This window comes from Eptatretus burgeri, chromosome 15, assembly GCF_056783735.1.
Source record: "Eptatretus burgeri isolate ZD-2024b chromosome 15, Ebu_testis_v1, whole genome shotgun sequence".
Taxonomy (NCBI): Eukaryota; Metazoa; Chordata; class Myxini; order Myxiniformes; family Myxinidae; genus Eptatretus; species Eptatretus burgeri.
In genome coordinates, this window is record NC_140975.1 from 31,682,725 (window position 1) to 31,694,363 (window position 11,639).

At 48.5% G+C, this 11,639-nt stretch overlaps 1 protein-coding gene across 1 annotated transcript in view; it reads left to right on the plus strand.

Moving 5' to 3' along the window:
- Positions 1-2,573: 2,573 nt before the first annotated feature.
- The window catches only part of LOC147011848 (NACHT, LRR and PYD domains-containing protein 3-like), a 64,305-nt gene continuing 55,239 nt past the window's right edge, over positions 2,574-11,639 (plus strand). Inside the window, exon 1 of the mRNA XM_085857256.1 lies at positions 2,574-3,227. The gene's annotated coding sequence lies outside the window, so the exon portion shown is untranslated. The remainder of the gene's footprint in view (positions 3,228-11,639) is intronic.

Genomic DNA, 11,639 nt, shown 5'->3' on the forward strand with positions numbered 1-11,639 from the left:
ACAACAATTTTCATCATGTTTGCTTTTATACTATACCCATTATGTGCAGTATTGGGAATGAACCAGTGACTATGTACTTGAAAACAGAGAATGTTCGGTGTGACAGGGACAAACCGGTTTGTAATTTGGCGCATGAAGTCTCTCTCTCTCTCTCTTGAGTAACACAAAGTGTTTAAAAAATGAGGAAGTTCGAGTATGTTGTGTGACCCAGAAAGAGATGCTTTACACCAAGTGTCATTGACATTAGTGTGGATAAACATATGCTCCAGGGTAGTTGTGAAGCTTCTTTGACACCGTAAGTGTTGCAGAAGGGAGTGGGTGTGGGATGGGGTGCATGGAAAAGTCAGAAAAGATAGAAGTTGTAGTAGTAGTGGTAGAGCAGTATAGTCCCGGACAGTTCTCTCGAACAAGCATGCGGCACGGAAACAGCCAATCAATCTCCCAGGAGTGAACCAGAGATCCCCAACATGCAGGATGGTGTCCCCTGTCTTCACAAAGTCACGACACAGTGGGGGAGAGAGAGAGAGAGTAACAAGGTTCACGGGGACCGATGGGCACTCTGACCGTGACCGTGCCGCCCTGACAAATCCAGGCAGGAGGGAAGATTTGGTCCCTCCAATTTGAAAAAATATATCAAAAGCACAGAACACAAAATGTCGATCTATGCTCGATGCCTTCACAGCCAGATCACGGCAAACACCTGGGTAGATGGACCTTGTTTTTAGCTCGCCTGTTCGAAGAACAGAGCGATAGCGATACCCCCAGCGTAAGCGTGAGCGTGAAAATGCAAAAGTTTTTGGTGCAAGTTATTTCCTTTCTAATGTTTTTATCTACCACACTATTTTTACTGATTACAATATACAAATACATCTATTGCTTTAAAATTATTTGGATCAGACTTCACTACAATGCTTTATAAAAAATATTATTGGACTCGTCTTTTAAAAACGATAAATGTATAAACAGGTGAGCATTGGGTGGCTTTGACACCAACTCTCTGGTTACACTTTGAATTATTACCATCTATACTAATAAGTGTGTGTGTGTGTGTGTGTGTGTGTGTGTGTGTGTGTGTGTGTGTGTGTGTGTGTGTGTGTCAGTCAGTGTGTCTCCTCCATAACTTCGAAACCATAAAACCTGGCAGCCTGAAACTTTACAGGCACACTAAGAAAACTCCAAGGAAGTGCAAGAGTGAAAATTGGGTGTTTGGGTTAATTAAAACACCGATTATGAAGATAATTAAAGGCCTTATTTAATTATATTCTTCATCAGGTGATCCTCGGCCACCTCACTCTCTGGGGTTTCTTGGGTAACCTCGCTGGGGTCTGAAGCCGCCATGTGTTTTTGGCCTGATCAACCATGCCTTGACATGGAACAGGCCACACCGATTTCTTAACGATAAAGTTGTTTTTTTTCACTTTTCTCACTCATATTATCGAATGCCTGTTCATCATAACTACAAATCGCTGGGTACATTGCAATTCTTATAAATGTCTGGAGACGTCAGCGTTCATTGCTTTATTTCATTTCTGCACATGAGATCACCATGAGTATCTCTTAAATTAAGGAGAGTTACAAAATTTAAGCTCCAGAATCGAACTTACCAGCAGTTGCGACTTCGAGAAAAGTTTGCATTTATCCAATTTGGACATATTTGACATTTTGTGAATGTCGTGTGCCAATTTTGTGAATCGTGTGCCAAACGAACCGTTTCTTATCAACCGTTTCATTTGAATGCTTAAACTACTTGGTGAGCGCTCTCCAAGCTGCTTAGTTGTTCATTTAGGTAAAAGTACCCATGCTCTCAATGGAGCATCGATTTGACAAGACATACATTTCCACCTGCTGTGCCATGCCGTGGGTGTTTGTGCCATGCTGTGGGTGTCTCATCCGCTGAAAATTTGCAATTTTATTTTTACAGGACATCCTTTTAATATAATGCACCCCGCACTTTGACATCGATACATATATATATATATATATATATATATATATATATATATATATATATATATATATATATATATATATATATATATATATATATATATATATATATATATATATATATAAAACCAGAGAGTTGGTGTCAAAGCCACCCAATGCTCGCCTGTTTATACATTTATCGTTTTTCAAAGACTAGTTTAATAATATTTTTTATAAAGCATTGCAGTGAAGTCTGATCCAAATAATTTTAAAGCAATATATGTATATGTATACAGTCAACCCCCACTTCATCGCGGTTCACCTATCGCGCCCCCGGTTCATCGCGGGTTTTCCCTTGGAACGTAACTAATTTTTTTCTGCGGATTCCCCCGGTACATCGCTGTAATAATATATAAAATATAAATTATTTAAGCAATAAATTATAACACGTGGCGCTCGAAAGTATCTTCATAATAAAACAAACAATTTTTTTTTTGTATGTTTGTCGACACAACGCACGAGACAAAGACAGACAGCGCACTATTCATTTCTCCTTGGCGCTGATTGGCTGCTTCCCACGAGGAGCACTCTCGCTGTCGTGATTGTTTCGCTTGTGAACGACACAGATATTTTCTACGTTTTTTTTTTTCTCCAAGCCTTACGATGCCGCCCAAAGGAAAAACGTTTGCCGCGGTTGGGCGCCATTACGGTTTGAATGAATCGACCATACGCTACATCAAGAAGGACGAAGCCAACTTCAGCGCTTTACATTCGCAACGCGCTGTAGCACCTCGTGGAGGCCATGGATTCCGACGACAGTTTTTCTCTGAGGGCGTATTGGCGTGATTTCACGATAGCAACGTGTCTCCAAATAATTCAGAAGGCTCTACAAGAAATGAAAAAAGAAACCTTAAACGCCTGTTGGAAGAAGCTGTGGCCAGAATGCGTCCACGAATAAAAGGCCTTTTCTCCACACGAAATTCACCATTCGGCAGTCGATAAGGCGGTCAAGCTGAGGAAGATTCTAGAAGGAGGATTCAACGACATGACGCACGACGAAGTGAATGACCTCATCGAAACAAACTCTGACCCATTAACGGACGAGGATTTGGCTGAGCTTACGAAGTCTGCATGCGAGGAGGAGGAGGAGGAGGAACAATCTGATCCATCGCAGGAGCACGACGACGAAGGCCTCTCACTTGAACGCTTAGCAACAATGGCGAAAACTCTCCTCACCACCATGAAGAAACAACGCCAGCAACTGCCCATCACAATGTTTTTGCAACGTTACTGAGTTTACAGTAAGCATTTTTATGCTTCAAATGTTTTCTTTATGTGTTTAATTGAGATTAACATGTGTTTAAAACGTGTTTTGTGGAGGCGTCCATTCATCGCGGATTTTCACTTACCGCGGGAGGGTTTGGAACGTAACCCCTGCGAGAAACCGGGGATTACTGTATTGTAATCAGTAAAAAATAGTGTGATAGATAAAAACATTAGAAAGGAAATAACTTGCACCAAAAACTTTAACATGTTCACGCTCACGCTGACACTCACGCTGATGCTGGCGCTCATGCTGACGCTCACGCTGATGCTGACACTCACGCTGATGCTGACGCTCATGCTGACGCTCACGCTGATGCTGACGTTCACGCTGATGCTGACGTTCACGCTGATGCTGACGTTCACGCTGATGCTGACACTCACGGTGATGCTGACGCTCACGCTGAAGCTGACACTCACGCTGATGCTGACGTTCACGCTGATGCTGACACTCACGCTGATGCTGACGCTCACGCTGATGCTGACGCTCACGCTGACGCTCACGCTGATGCTGACGCTCATGCTGACGCTCACGCTGATGCTGACGCTCATGCTGAAGCTGACGCTCACGCTGATGCTGACGCTCACGCTGAAGCTAACGCTGATGCTGGCGCTCATGCTGACGCTCACGCTGATGCTGACGCTCACGCTGATGCTGACACTCACGCTGATGCTGACGCTGAAGCTGACGCTCACGCTGATGCTGACGCTCACGCTGAAGCTGACGTTCACGCTGATGCTGACGTTCACGCTGATGCTGACGTTCACGCTGATGCTGACACTCACGGTGATGCTGACGCTCACGCTGAAGCTGACACTCACGCTGATGCTGACATTCACGCTGATGCTGACACTCACGCTGATGCTGACGCTCACGCTGAAGCTGACACTCACGCTGATGCTGACGCTCACGCTGACGCTCACGCTGATGCTGACGCTCATGCTGACGCTCACGCTCATGCTGACGCTCACGCTGATGCTGACGCTCATGCTGACGCTGACGCTCACGCTGATGCTGACGCTCATGCTGATGCTGACGCTCACGCTGAAGCTGACGCTCATGCTGACGCTCACGTTCACGCTGATGCTCACGCTGAAGCTGACGCTCATGCTGACGCTCACATTCACGCTGACGCTCACGCTGAAGCTGACGCTCATGCTGACGCTCACGTTCACGCTGATGCTCACGCTGAAGCTGACACTCACGCTCACGTTCACGCTCACGCTGAAGCTGACGCTCACGTTCACGCTGACGCTCACGCTCACGCTGAAGCTGACGCTCACGCTCACTTTCATGCTGAAGCTGACGCTCACGCTCACGTTCACACTCACGTTCACACTGACGCTGACGCTCACGCCAAGGGTATCGCTATAGCTCTCTGTTCTTCGAACAGGCGAGCTAAAAACGGAACGTGAGATAAACTAAATTCCTATTTGAAGTGCCTCTACACAGACTTTAATGCAGACAAGGGGACAGAATAAATAAAAGAAAAATCCTCCCTTTCTCCCAGCACTTAGATTCGGGTCCAGAAGTGATCTTTTAGAGTTTGATGATCGAACCGTGACGTACTGCGTGGGAAACTGCATCCAAAATGGCGCCAAGCCACTCTGTGTGTGGGAAACATCCGTGAGGTATTCGTGTGGCGGGATTCAATGCCAGGGCTCAGAAACTGCCATGAAGCTTCTTTTCACGAGCGGACATGCCATCCCTTCTTCTCTTGTACCAGGTCAATTCACGACGATCACCCTCCTTCCTCCTCGACCATACGCCAAGACGATTTCAGGCCACGAAGCACGAACTCTTCTTCCCTCCTGAGAAACGTACACATTTCACGGCTCAGCCGAGCAGTCAATGGCCAGCGTCTTGCTCCAGCACGCAGACAAATTCACACAGCACAAACATGAGAATTGTGCAGCCTTCTTCGTCATGTTGAGGAGAAACAACCGTCATGCCCTTCTCTTCCAACCACTGATTCTGCCTCACTCGCTTGTCCCACTCTGAACCCACTCTGAAATGGCAATGCAATCACTCGGACGGCGGTCTGGGCTCTCGAGGTCGTCTACGGTGTGTGGGCCGAGGGTCATCGCCCATTGTTGCGGTCATAGATGGTGGTGTGCGAGGCGATCCTTCCGTCCCGCGTCGAAACCTGCTTGCGATTGATCCGGAAATGACAAGATCAGTGGCAGGGGGGGGGGAAGTGAGCGAGGCACGGATCGGGTGTCGAATTGAGTCCACTCGTGCTGGCCGCGCATCGCATTCGGCTGTGCCGTGCAAATTCACGGCAGAGGAGCATCCGGCACGGTTCAGAGATCATTTTATTTCTGGTCTGCGAGCAGCCATTGACATTGTCTGCGAGCAGCCATTGACCGACATCACATTCGACTCGGCGATCGCGACTGTTTCATCTGTCGAGCAGACACCGGTGACCGCGCAAGTCCGCGCGATGGCTCAAGTGCCGCAGGGTGCTCGCACGCCTAGCGGTGCGGGACGAGAGCGCGCACCGCAGCACGGTCGCACCGGGAGCGAAGGGGCACCGCAGCACGGTCGCACCGGGAGCGAAGGGGCACCGCAGCACGATCGCACCGGGAGCGAAGGGGCACCGCAGCAGGACCCCAGTGACCTGGAGATCAGCCTGCAGCCGGGGCATGATGATGCCGGCGAGCCGGAGCAGGAGCCGGGCTCGGCGAGCCGGACTCCTTTTGGGTCGGAACGGGTTCCGGTTCGTGCCTCCAGATGTGCCAGTGCTCTCTTCGAGACCTTCGTCGAATACCGAGGGCGAGGCGCTGGCGGCGGGGGCCGCGTCGATGCAGCGGGAGCCACCGTTCGTTGCTGCCTGCGGCGATGATGTGCGCTCCAGGAGCGGCGAGAGCCATATCGGCTCTCGCGATGAGTTCCCGCGCTTCGTTCGCGATGAGTTCCCGCGCTGTGGCAAGGTTCGTGAGGCAATCCGCATCGGTGTGGTTCAGGCAGCTTCAACAGGTGGCGGTGGGCCCGTGGCGTTAAAGGGAGTCGCGAGTCGCAGCATCAAGTCGACAACCAAGAAGCGGACTCGTGATGTGGGTTGTGGGTTGTTGTTCATGGCATATGTGCTTTTCCTTGCTCTAGTGATGCAGTTTAATGTTGTTGAAATAAATGCCAGCAGTTCTCATGTAAAAGTGGATTTGGCGGGGATCAGTCAATGGAGTTGGTGTTATGATCAATGTGATGTGGGGGCGAATAAAGGTTTATTGGCCTCCAGTTGCTCCAGGCCGCAGGTAATTGCTTTGTCTTGTACTGGGATTTTATCAAAAAAGCGCGCTGTACGGAAAAATGAATTCGCAATGGTTCGAATGTTATTCCTATTGATTTATAACGAGCTTATGGTTGAAGTGGGGTTTAAATGGAATTACTACCGTCTAACTGCCGTGTGGGTCTCGGAGATCGACTCGGAGCCGGGACTCGTGCGCTGGTCGGCGTTACCCCCACCTCTGCTTTCAGCGAGGTCAGACGTGCCTGGCGCCTGGGGCGTGGCTCTCTGGGTGCACTCAAGGCCGTTTTGGCCATGCGGTGGAATCTCAACTGATTATGGTGCGTGAGGGTTGGGGAGTGTTTGTTGCTTCCAGCCAAGGGTGCTGTTCAGCGCCCCCACCAAGGTCGGTTGGGTCTGGCGGTGGCGCCGCGGGTTCCAGACAGCGGGGGTCCGGCCTCGAAAGGTTTATCTGTTTCAGGTCTGCCTGGGGGCGGGTTTGCTGAGTCGTGCTGCTGTGCTTCTCCAGTAGCTCGCTTTCACGCATTATATGATGTGATGTGCTGTTATACTTCGCTGTTTTCATTTTATTTGCATGATTATTATACCGAGGTTCTTCGTGTTGTCTATGCTTCTTATAATACTGATCATTTAATAATCATACTTTTAGGAGGGAGGAGTGTGGTGTAGCCATGCCCACGGGGAGGGGCATGATGATGATGCATGATGGGCGTGATGGTGGAGGAGTGGCCGTGGGGTTCGGCAAGGGATATGAGGTGTGCACGCCGTCTGAGGCGTCGTAGTAATACGGGAGTCGGCCGGCTCGTGAGTGTACCGCGTACGGAATAAAGGAGAGCCGTGGGCACAGTACGCCCGCGCTCGCACTCGTGCAACACAGCCCGGCTCGACTGTTCCTCCGCTTCGTGTCTGCCTGCTAAGCATCTCCCAATTCAGTACAGTACAGATGTCTCCTACATGTCCACAGACCAAGCTACTCTATACACTCCTATCTGTCCTATGGAATTCCTCCATCTACCCCACAAACATAACAGTATGATATCGGGTCACAACACTTTGTTTTCAATTTTCACACCCGATGGGATCATTAGGACGTACGTGAGCGGGACTTCCAAGTTTTCAGTGATTGCTTTTGGTTAATTTTCCCACAAATTTACTGGAACTTGAATGTCAAAGTTTTTGCAGATGTGCCAGTGGATTACTTTACAAACTCTATTGTGTCGTTGTGTGTACAGCTGTTCTGACATGTTTGTTCCCCCCTCCCCCTCCCCCCCCCCCCCCCGTGTTCAGTCATTAAGCATCACACATCATTTCTCGTTGTTAACTCACCTCCACCCTTGACCTGTCTTTTTTTTTTTCCTCCTCCCCCCCCTCCATGCTTCTCTCACCCTCTGTCCCCTCCTTGCCCCCCTCCTTCCTAATGAAATGCAGCACTCTCATCCCACACCTCTGTCACCTCTCTCCTTCTGTTGCTCCCTCTCTCACCCTCTCTCTATGAAGAGCAATGCATGGTGAGGTGTCGCTCTACCCAACTCCTCCCCCCTTCCCTTCCTAGCTCCCCCTTCTTCATCCTCTCTTCCTCCCTCCCTCCCCCCTCTCACCCTACACCTAACTCCTCTCTCTCTCCCTCCTTCTTCCCCCCTTTATTGTCCCCATCAGCGAAGCGACAGGTTGTATTTGCAAGTAATAAATAAAAGAAAAATTAATGTATATGCTGACATTACAGATGTAGAACAGACAGGACTATCTCATATTCCATAACAAAGATGAAGGTCGGATGCCGATGATAGTCTTTCAATGCATTTTCATTTTAATCCTTTCTTTAGGTGCAAACGTTTTTTTATTGATGGGTCGATCGATTGTAATTCCTCGGGGAAAAAAAAAAGATTTAAAAAAAGAAAACATCATACGAAATTCGCTTCTTCCCTTTAGGAGGGGTGAGGTCCAAATTCCAATGGTACCAATCTTAATTTTGCCCTGCCCTTACCCCCGTAACTCCTCCATTTCATCCTGTCCTCAACGAACTTCATCCACTCTCGCACCACCCCCACCTTATTGATATCCCTCCTCACGCATTATTCCCATCCCAACTACGGTCTGCCTTTTCTCCTCTCTTGCTCCCTCAATCTATCTGCTCAGTCTTTCTCCATCCGCACAACATATATTGTTCCGGATCTGGCAGCCATATTGCACACAGACAGACAGCAGTCCCTAAGCTTAGTTATTTCGATAAGTATGTGTTTACAGTTAGAATCCCCCCTTTGTCTAATGGGAATTACATGTGTGCGCGACAAATTATTGTAGAGTCAGGTTTTTACATCCTCTACAATGACAACACCGACGCCATTGCCCACGTGCTTTTGACCACGTACGTGGGCGGAGATTTTCATCGCCTCAGCTCCGACTCCACCCCTTGTCCAATCATGCACAGAGGGCGACTTTCCCACGACACCCCAGCCAATGAGCGGAGGGCGAGCACCACACCCGCGCCCCAGCCAATTGGGAGGCCGCCACGAGTCGCCTGACAACCCACCGTCCAATCAAGAGGCGAGTGGCGGGGAGAAGAAGCCCCTCCCTCCTCAAAAGAAGAGTAGAGTGGTTGTCTGGAGCAGAGTTGGGCAGACAAGGATCGTGGCGTTTGCGTTCTGCAGACGGTGATCGTATCAATTGCGGCGCAGTCTCTGGTTGTCGAGGAGCGGTCTGAGACACTGGTGATCGTGGTTGAGCGGCCTCGTTTGTGGGCTGTGGCCCAGCTTGACTGAGATAGACCCACGGGGTCGTGTGTGTGTGTGTGTGTGTGTGTGTGTGTGTGTGTGTGTGTGTGTGTGTGTGTGTGTGTGTGTGTGTGTGTGTGTGTGTGTGTGTGTGTGTGTGTGTGTGTGTCTGTGGCTCCCATCTGTTAAGAAGAGCTGTTTAAGTGTTTTCCTTTGCTTGTACATTGAATTCCATTTATTCGGTTAACTCTGCCTTCTTGCGTGTTCCCCTGCCCCATTATATATAAATACCCCTTTTGTTGAATGTTCCAGCTCGTTTCTGTGTTTCTTTCATTGGCTTGGCATACTGTGTATTGAAAGATAGCGAGGGTAAATTGTTCATTTGGACCGACAGGCCTTGGTAACCTCCACTCGGGTTACACACGGTAACGGCTCATCCCGCTCGAGGTCTATCGAGGGTGTGAATTCCCCGGTAACTTTGCCGTGTGGTACTTAGGTATATTGAAGTTTGGCAATTAACCCTACCCCACGCGGTCGATTTATTGGTGATTGATGATCCTGTAAGGGACCCGTGCCTTTTGGACTTATCCGAGGGTCACGACCTAAATTCCGGTGTGTTCGGTGGAGCTCCCTCTAGCGGAGGCACTCTACTGCTCCCTCTAGCGGTCGTGCTCGCCACCAATACCCGGCCCCACAACACTATCACTGTCGACTCTGTTGAATAATTCATCTGCACTTATTTTATTGATACCTTTAATTATCTTAAATATCTCCATATCTCCTCGTAACCTCCTCCTTTCTGGTGTATAAAGCCCCGTCTCCTTCAGCCGCTCCTCATAGCGGAATCGAGCTAGGCCTGGAATCAATCCAGTAGCCCTGCGCTGAACCCTCTCCATGGCATCTGTGTCCTTCCGGAACTGTGGTGACCAAAACTGCACGTAATATTCTCGATGTGGCCCTCACTAAATTCCTGTACAATGATAACACCACCTCTTTTGATTTATAAATTATCCCTCTCTGAATACATTCTAAAACCCTCTTTGCTTTACATCCAGCTGCCTGGCATTGTGCTGCCTGCTTACCTCCCATATCTATTACCACCCCCAGATCCTCCCCTGTGTGACACGCTCCAAAATTACCCCTTGCATCCTGTCATCTCTATTTTTATTGTTCTTTCCCATCCCCAACTCAGGTTAAATTCCATCTGCCAATCTTTTGCCCAATTTATTCAAGTATCAATACTTTCCTGTATCTGATCACCACCCCCTCTGCTATCCACCTCACCTCCAAGCTTTGTATCATCTGCAAATTTTGAAAGCTTATTCTTTACCGCATTATCCAAATCGTTGATGTAAATAATGAATAATGATGGTCCCAGTACTGATCCCCCCCCTGAGGGACCCCACTACTTACATCCTCCCAGCAAGACATCCTCCCACTCACAGCCACTCTTTGCCTCCTATCACTGAGCTAGTTTGCAATCTAATTCGCTACCTGACCAACAACTCCACAAGTCCTCACTTTGGCTAACAACCTCCGATGTGGTACCTTATCAAATGCCTTCTTAAAATCTAGATATACTATGTCCACTGCCTTTCCCTCATCCACCCAATGAGACACTGCTTCATAGAACTCTGAAAGATTAGTTAGACAGGAAATACCTTTGGTAAACCCATGGTGACTAACTTTCATTAGTTTGTATTTATTTAAATGGTTCCTCATCTCGTCCTTAATTAATGTCTCCAACACCTTCCCCACAACTGAAATCAAACGAACAGGTCTGTAATTCCCCAATTCTTCTCTGGATGTATGCTTGGTGTCGACTTAATGGTCGGGGTGGTGGCCTTTGGATCCGAGGGTCCTGAGTTCAAATCCTGCCTATCGTTGAATTAATACCAGGTGGGGTTAACTTGGCCTGTCATCCTTGCGTGGTCAGCAAAATGAGTGCTAGTATACTGTGTCGGAGTGGTGACCTGTCCAGGATTGTGCTCAAACACACAATTTTCACTCTTACACTTCGTTGGAGTTTTCTTAGTGTGGATGTAAAGTTTCAGGCTGACAGGTTTTATAGTGTTGTTGTTATGGAGGGGAAAAAAGCACACAAACACACACATACACACACGCACACACACGCACACACATACACATACACACAAACACACGCACATACACACAAACACACGCACACACACACGCACATAAACATACACACAAACACGCACGCACACACACACACGCACACACACACGCACACACACACACAAACACACACATACACACACAAACACACACATACACACATACACTCACATACACACACAACCATGCACCTACAAACACACGGACACACACACGCACACGCACACACACACACAAACACGCACACACACATACACACAAACACACGCATACACACACATACAAACACACG